Below are 8,582 nucleotides of genomic sequence, written 5' to 3'. Positions count from 1 at the left end.
AGACGGGGTTTCACCATGTTGACCAGGATGGTCTCGATCTCTTGACCTCGTGATCCACCCGCCTTGGCCTCCCACAGTGCTGGGATTACAGGCTTGAGCCACCGCGCCCAGCTACCTAGCCATTTCACTTCTAGATGTTTATCCAAGAGAACTGAAAATGTATGTCCACACAGAAAGTTTTACATTAACATTCATTGCAGCTTCATTAGTAATAGCCAAAACCAGCCCTCCCATAGGTGAGCAGATAAACAAAATTGGCCTATCTATACAATGGAACAGCACTTACCAAAAAAAAATAAGAAAGAACCAGATCCTGATACTGGCTTTTTAGATGTACCTTTGTCTTTTAGTGGCTGCTCCAGGCGTTTACGCCATACATCTGTATTATAACCCACTCACTACCTGCACTTAATATTGTACTACTTCCCGTTAAGTGCAAGAAACTTGCACCTGTGTAATTAATTCCATTGGCAACCATGTTTTTGCTATTGTCATATGTTTTTCATTAATATAAACCCAACTATATACATCATTATAATTCTTTATTTTTCTTAATTTTTTTACTGTCTTGATCGAGTTATAACATTGTTATAATTCTTGTTTTAAGTAATCAGTATCGTTAAGAGAAAATAAGAGAAGGGAAATACAGCATTTTTCTTTACTTGTATATTCCCATTTCTGATGCTCTTCATTTCTGTCTATCCATCTAAGTTTCCATCTGGGATAATTTCCCTTCTGCCTGAAGAACTTCTTGCAGGAGTTCTTGTAGTGCAGGTGAAGAGTGATCTTGGCTATCTTTACCTAAGAAAGCCTTTATGTCTCTTTAGGGTTTGAAAAGTATGTTTACTGCACATAGATCTCGGAGTTGACTTTTTTTTTTTTAAGGTGGGGTTTCACCATGTTGGCCAGGCTGGTCTCAAATTCCTGACCTCAAGCGATCCGCCTGCCTTGACCTCCCAAAGTGCTGGGATTACAGGTGTGAGCCACCGCACCAGACCCGGAGTTGGCTTTTTTTTTCTTTCTGCTCATACAGTTTTTTCTGGTGTGAAGTTGTCAAGCGTGTGCAGTATGTCCTGGCTGCTCTCCAGGGTTTCTCTTAATCTCAGGTGTCCAAGAGTTTGATTACGACAGGCCTGGCTGTGTTTCTTTATCCTTATATTGCTTGGCGTTTGCTGCGATTCCTTGATGTTTTTCAACAAATTCATGAAATTTCAGGTCATTATTTCTTGAGTTTTTCTGCTGCCTCATCTTCTCTCCTCTCCTTCCTCAGAAGGAGGACATCAGGATGTGAGATCTTTTAATATTATGGCTCAGTTCCCTAAAGCTGTTTTTTCATTGTTGTTTTTAATCTTGTTACTCTCTATTCTTTTGATTGGAGAACTTTTCAAAAGTCCCTCTTCCAGTTCATTGACCCTTTCTTCTGCCATCTCTAATCTGTTCTTAAAATAAAGTCCATCTAGTTAAATTTTCAGTTTTCACTTGTTATTTAACCTTTACTTTGTGTCCTAGAAGTTTCCTTTTTTTTTTTTTTTTTGAGATGGGGTCTCACCGTGTTGTCCAGGCTGGAGGTGGTGCATGCAGTGGTGTGATCATAGCTCACTGCAGCCTCTAACGCCTAGGTTCAAGTGTTCCTCCCACCTCAGCCTCCTGAATCGCTTTTAAGAGTGAGCCACGGTGCCCTGTCAACCACGGGCACTTAAAAACGGAAAACATAACATAAAGCCTTCATGCCATGCTTGACAGTCATGCTTTGAGCACCCATTATGTGTCAGATACCATTCGGGGGACAAAAATGTGAAGAAGGGGGGCCCCTGCAGGGCAAAAGGGAAAGACAGGCTTTAGAGTAATCAAGAAACAGTGTTCAGTGGGAGCCATGAGCGGGCGCCTCATCTTGCCAGCTAACAGGGAGGACTTCCTGAAGGTGAGCCTGTGTGCCGAATCTTAACCAATGAGGGGACGTTAGCCAGGGCAGAAGAAGGAAGGGAACAGCATGGGCAAAGGCACAGAGGCCACACAAGGTGTGGGAGGAAGTCCCAGGCAGGAGTAAGGGCAGCGTCCCCACCCCCTGGGGGCCCCCACCGTGGCGGCTGTCTGGTCCTCACGGCAGCCCTCGGCAGGTGGGGTGGGATCAGAGCTTGTCTGAGCTGGTGAAGCTCATCAGCTGCTGTGTCTGGGCCTCCTGGTGCAGTCTTCCGCCCTGACATGCCTGGGCACCTGGGAGCTGACAGGTACAGTGCCTTTCGAGGGAGGTAAGGCACTGGATGGGAGCCTCTGGTCTGTAAAGAACTGGCTGATGGCAAGCGCCTGCTGCAGGGATACGGCATCTCCCCTCCCAAGGCTTTGAAAACCAAATACTCCCCGAGCTATGGAAACCCAACCGCAGGCGGACTGTTAGGACTTTATTATAATCGCTCGGCCCAATTCCAGCCACCACGGGCAGAACAATGAGCCATTGAAGGCTTGCGGAGGTCTCGCCTCTCCCACGGGCGGGGACCAGCGCTGAGGCCTGGGCAGGGAGGGTGGCGGCAGGCCTGTGTGCTGCAGCACCGGGGGCCCATGGGGGGTCTGGGCCTCGGTCCCCTCACTCATCGCGCGGGAGGCCTGAAGAGAACACATCCGGATGGTGCTGTGCTCTCCTGACATTCGGTCCCACGTCGTGACCCTTGCAGGTCAGGAGCTAACTCTCGTCTGCTTGGGGAGCCCACAATGCTGAAGACACCGGCGCCCCTCGCCAATACAATCACCGATTATTTATCAGTGATTCCAATATATTCATAAGAACCCCGTCCCGAGCTGGGGTGCCCAGGGTAGGGCTGGCCAGGGAGCCCCAGCTGGGTCAGAGGCCAGCGGCCAGGGCAGAGGGCTGGGCACAGTTGGCTCCGACCCCAGCTGCTGAGTTACAATGCTACACCACCTCCTGCCATCCTGTTTAAGATGGGTTTTCACCAAACGCTTGAGAATAACGTGGCTCCACTTTATTTGGTTATCAGTTATAAAGATGCTAGTTTTACCAGAAATAAAAGTTCATTCTGTGGAGCCTCAAGGCCCCATCATTGTCCTATGAAACCCTGGAGGCCAGGACCTCGCCAGGCTTGAGCTGGGCCTGCCCTGCCCTTCGCTCCTGCTGGCACCAGCACCGCTGGCTTTGCATCTCCTCCCAGGAGAAAGCCAAGCTCTGTGTCCTGAACTCACTTGTGTTTGTCGGGCCTGGATTTTCACTCCAGTGGGTGCCCAGCTCCCTGCCCTGCCCCCGGGGGAGTCAGCTACCCACCAAAGGGCACAGCAGGGACATTCTCTTCTGTCCCCAAGGAGTCTCTGTTTGCCCCCTCGCTGGGAAGTGAGGGAAGGCTCTGGGAACCCCGGCTTGGGTTTCGGGATTAGGGTAACCTGAGCACCATACACCATATCAGGGCTGAGAGAGGGCAGGTGTGGGCCTGAGATGCTTTGCTGGGCCTCACAGACGACCCCTCACTGCCCTCACAGGCACAGGGGGTTGGCTGGGGGCCAGGATGAGCAGGGCTCCAGAACCCACCGGTGGCAGGACCAGATGTCAAGGAGATTTGGGGGAGTTGGGTCGCACCTCGAGGGCAGGCATGGGGAGGATAAGGGACAGGAGGGTGGACAGGGTGTGGCAGGAGTGAGGCTCTGCTGCATCCGCAGGAAAGTGCTGAGAGCCCACAGGCGCCAGGCGCAGGGGAAGCTGTGGCCCTGACCGTTCCCGTGGACAACTGCACAGGGAATAAGAAGCAGCGTCTGGAAAATGGGCCCACAGTCTCGCTTCTCCCTCCTGTGGTTGCTCGGAAGACCCATCGGGGTGTTGTCAGCATTCATCACTGGCATTCGGTGGGTGGACCTGGCCGCAGGGCATGGGCACCACGTGGGAGAGCGTGCCACCCCAAACCTCCACTCCTGGCCAGCTTAGGCAGTCTTGGCTGCTGTCGCCCAGGTTCCCTGACAATGTGTAGCACCAGCCCGAGCTGGGTGCTGTCACCGCCTGAGGGAGCGCAGGGTGTCTGTGGCAAGTCCTCAACCCTTGGCCAGCCTTCACCCTGCATGGTGGATTCTGGGAACAGAAATCAATGATGCCAGCCATGCCTGCCAGGCTTGGAGGAGGGCCCTGTGGCTGATGCTTGGGGAGCTGCTGCAGGTGAGGCCCAAGGAGTGGCCAGGTGTGGCAGCCCGGGATCCCATGCCTCCCAAGCTCTGCCTCCCAGATCCCTGTCAGGGCCGCCTCACATCCATTTCCTGGGTTATCAGTCTCGTGGCAGTTCTTGCCTGTTAAAGAATCTTCTGTCCCGTTATTTCCCTAGTCGAACACTCCAGGTTGTGGCTGGACAGGTCCTTGCCCACCTGCCCCCTGCTCTGAGCTCCTTCCTTCACTAGCCCATCAGAGGAAGCACCTGCAGCTTAGCTCCCCACAGCCGGCCCGTGGGAGCTAGGATGCTGGTCTGGGCAGGGGCAAAGCAGAGCTGAGATCTGCACAGCACTGGAGCACTGGACCCTGCCTGGAAGAGCACAGCCCAGGAGCCCCGAGCACAGCAGGGAGCCCCCCGAGCCCGGGTGCAGAGGGGCATGGGGAACATGGAGCCAGTTACTCCCTGCCTGCTTTCTCCTTAGGGTGGCAGCCAGGACGCTAGCGTGTACCTGTTTATTTATTTATGCCCCTGCCTGGTACAGGAAGGACCTCAGGCAGCTCCCAAGGCCACGAAGCACCTGGACAGAGAGCCCAGCTTAAAGACAGTGGCAGAGGAAGGAGTCCAGGCTGGGTATAGAACGCTCCCGTGCCAGGCCCTGTTGAGCTCTGGGCTTCCACTGGGAGGGCTAGGGAGGGGCGGGCCAGGGAGGTAGAGGGGGGCTAGCCCAAGGACTCAGCCTCGGGGCCCATGGGAGGGGTATTCCGTGCCAGTGGCCATACCAGGATGGGCGTGGGCTGCTGCCTGGGACTCTATGGAAACCTCTCTCGGCAACTGGCTCCCCAGCCTGGCCGAGCAGGCAAAGGTAGAGGCCAGGGAGCTGGGTGGATGAGCTGTTGGGTCCCTGGTGGCATGGGGAGGCCCTCCTGCAGGACCACGTCTAGGCTCTGCTGGAGCAGACCCAGGTGGGGGTACCTGGGCTGTAGAGAGGGACAGCACCCCACCATATCCCCATTCTAGTCTCCACCCGATGTGAGTTGGGCCAAGGCCCCCAGAGCCTGTGCATCTGGGGCAAGAAGAGGGCATCCTCCTGTACTGCCCAGGAGCAAGACCTGGCCCAGGCCCATCTGGATAGAGAAGCAGTTCAGAGGGAGATGCTTCCTGATGGGACTGGGGTTGGGCCCATGGAGGAACATGCTCTGCCTCAGTGGACCCTGTGCCCAGGCCTTGAGACCTGCAGGGGCTGCACCACCTGCCCTGGCCACCGGTGCTGAACCACTGGCTTTGGGTGCAGACCCCTGCTGCTTCCTGCTCCAGAGGGTGGGGATCCCCGTGTCTGGCAATGACTGACCCACACTGGCCCTCATGGACCCTCCAAGGGCAGGAAGTGGCAATGAGTAAGGGCGGGCAGGTGGACAGAGGCCAGCAGGTCTCATCAGGCTGGGCGGAGGAGCTCTTGCCCAGGGCAGGGGCACCCAGGGACCCTGGGGAGGGTAAGTGGCTCCCAGAGGGACACGGGGTGGGGGAGCAGCCTGGGTCCAGGACCAGGAGGCTCGGGCAGCTGAGCTCTGGGAGGCAAAAGTGGTCCCCACCCACCAGCCCAATGCAGACACCAACACACCTCTCACAATGCCACCCACTGGAGCCAGGTGCCAACCTGCTCTCTTGGGGAGAGACGTGAGCATAGGGCAGTGACGCCACTAGGTGGAGCCTGAACCTGAGGTGGCCCACACACCTGGAGCCTCATGAGCACACTGCCCAGCCACCTCAGGGCATCCCTCATGCAAGGTCCTGGTCACCTCCAGTTCTTGCCCAGTGGGTGAGGGGTAGGTGGGGGCCTCAGGCCTGCCCTGGGGCCTGCTCCAACCTGGGGAGGGGGCCAGGGCCCAGGCACTGGCAGCACCTGGAGCTGCTGCACTGGGGCTGGAGTGGCCGTGCGTCAGGTGAGGCGAGCAGGTGTCAGCTGAGCGAGCTCATGTGCCAAGACCCCGTGGGAGGAGGCCAAACCTGAGGCCAGGAGACAGGTGATCTCAAATGCAGCCCCACCTGATGCCGCTGCTCTCACAAAGGCGGCTCCGCCTGAGGGCCCAGGTGGCGCTAAGGTCACCTCACGGCTAGGAGAGCAGGGCTGAGGCACCCGATGGCTGCCAAGTGAGGCTGGGACCCAGCAAGGCTGCAGCGTGCTCAGAGAGGGGGGCTGCGGTCTGAGCATCTTGGTCAGCTCCTCCCCTTGAGCTGATGACCCCTGCTGCACCCCCTGCCTACTCCTCAGAGCCCTGCCAGGCCCTGCCCTCCCCTGCTGCCCTGCTTTGGCCCTCGAAGTCCTCCATAACTGTGTGTCCCCACCCCTGCATGTGGACCACCCAGGGGGCCTGGGGAAGGGTGCTGGGAGCAGGAGAGGGTGACACTGCCCCATGTCAGAGTGGAGGGTGCGGCAGAGAAGGGCCACTCGGCCCGGCTGGGCAGCACCCCCGCCCACTCCTCCCCCCATGTTTGCAAAATCCAGTGCCACAGCAGAAGCGTGCAGGATGTCGCCGGGGGTAAGTGCAGGTTACACAGAACCATCTGAGGAATTAAAATCATATTTTCATTGCACCATAAAAACATGTGAAGGCAGCAGGAAGGCGGCCCCGGGGCCAGGTGGCAAGCACCCTGCTCTGGCTCCATCCCACACTCCCAGGCCGTCCACAGGGAAACACAGGATCAAAACCACCACTGGCCCAGCACACGGGTCCCGAGCTTGGCAAGGGAGCCAGGGAGAGTGGCCGCTTCGCCCACATTGCCCTGCCGGGCCCTGGTTCCTGCCCTGGCTGTGCAGCAGCCTGGGTGGGGCTCTGGGCCGGAGTCCCATCAGAGTAGTGGGGTGTGGGCATGGCCAGTGCCTGCAGGGTCCCCTGGACCTGATCCGCAGCCAGGCGCCTGCCACTTCAGCACCGGTCCTGAGAGGGCACCCTGGGCCTGACCCGCAGCCAGGTGCCTGCCACTTTAGCACCGGTCCTGAGAGGGTCCCCTGGGCCTGACCCGCAGCCAGGAGCCTGCCGGTTCAGCACTGGTCCTGAGAGGGTCCCCTGGGCCTGACCCGCAGCCAGGTGCCTGCCACTTCAGCACCGGTCCTGAGAGGGTCCCCTGGGCCTGATCCGCAGCCAGGCGCCTGCCAGTTCAGCACCCGTCCTGAGAGGGCCCGGGGCAGCAGTGCTGGGCTCTGTGGCAGCTATTTGCCTGCAGCACCCATTGCTTGTGAACTGCGCTGGACCCCTGCCCAAGGACCCATGGCTGCCTGGGATGTGTGTGGTGGATGTTTCTGTCCCTCCTAGGGGATGCGCAGGCTGGCTGAATGGGCCACACAGCGAGGGAGAGCGAGGTCACGGACAGCAGGTGTGCGGTGCACGGTGTGTTCTGGGAAGGCGCATGCAGGGAAAACCACCTGGAGGGGCCAGTGAGGACACGGACATGTGGGTGGCTCTCAGGCCACCAGCAGCAGGCACTCCGGGTGGCCTGGGCAGGCAGGGAGGCCAGAGGCCCTCCCAACAGAGTGCGGCCCAGCGTGTACAGCAGGGCTCCACACAGCTGCATCCTCTGCATCACCACAAAAGCACGAAGACCACTGCAGGTTTTCTCTGTGCTCGCCTGCAGGGGCTGATCCCAGGACCAAGGAATCCACAGGCCCACCGCTCCCTGCCTGGCTGCTGCCCAGAGCCACCCCCCAGAGCCCAGGCAGCAGGTGTCAGCCGACCTCCCGGCCTGGCGGTGCCTCCAAGGCAAAAAACTCGCAGGCCTAGGCCTAGAGGTGAGCCCCACCCACAGGATCCAGCCCGGGCATGCCACCAGCCATGCGTTAAATGGGACATGGCTGATCTGGAGCTGCACTTGTGGGAGGGCCAGGCCCAGCACTTGGCATCTTAAGTGGGCGTCTGAGAGCTCACGCGCACGCTTCACACAGTGAGCTGGGCTCCCGCAGGCCCATTAAGACGCAAAGGCATTCTTCTGTGCACTGACAAGCAGGGTCTCATCCAGGGCTCCGGGCCGGCAGACTAAGTGATGTTTTCTTAAGGAAGACACGCGATTAGCCCCCGCTAAAGCCCCAGCACAATGCAGGCCCGGGCCGTGGCTGTCAGCGCTGTCTCTCGGCAGTGACTGACAGGCGCTCCCTAACCCATCAAGCCTCAATGCGCAGGATTAGCCTGACGCAGCCAACAAGCTGACTTGGAGGGCCACGGTGGAAACCCAGCGAAGTGACTGACATCCAGGGACAGAGAGCCTCAACAGCCCTGCCACCTCCCGTTATGGGGCCGCCGCTGGCGGGCTGTTCCAGAACAAAGCCCGTGTTGCCACCCCTCCTGAAAGCCCACCTGGTGCTGGGCTGCCCTTCTTGCTTCGAGGTGCAGAGACCCAGGCAGAGGGTCCCAGGAAAACCCCTCAGTGGACCAGGCAGCTGTGGGGCAGGTGGGG

Source organism: Cebus imitator, unplaced genomic scaffold (genome assembly GCF_001604975.1).
Source record: "Cebus imitator isolate Cc_AM_T3 unplaced genomic scaffold, Cebus_imitator-1.0 Scaffold461, whole genome shotgun sequence".
Taxonomy (NCBI): Eukaryota; Metazoa; Chordata; class Mammalia; order Primates; family Cebidae; genus Cebus; species Cebus imitator.
This window is presented reverse-complemented; position numbering follows the sequence as displayed.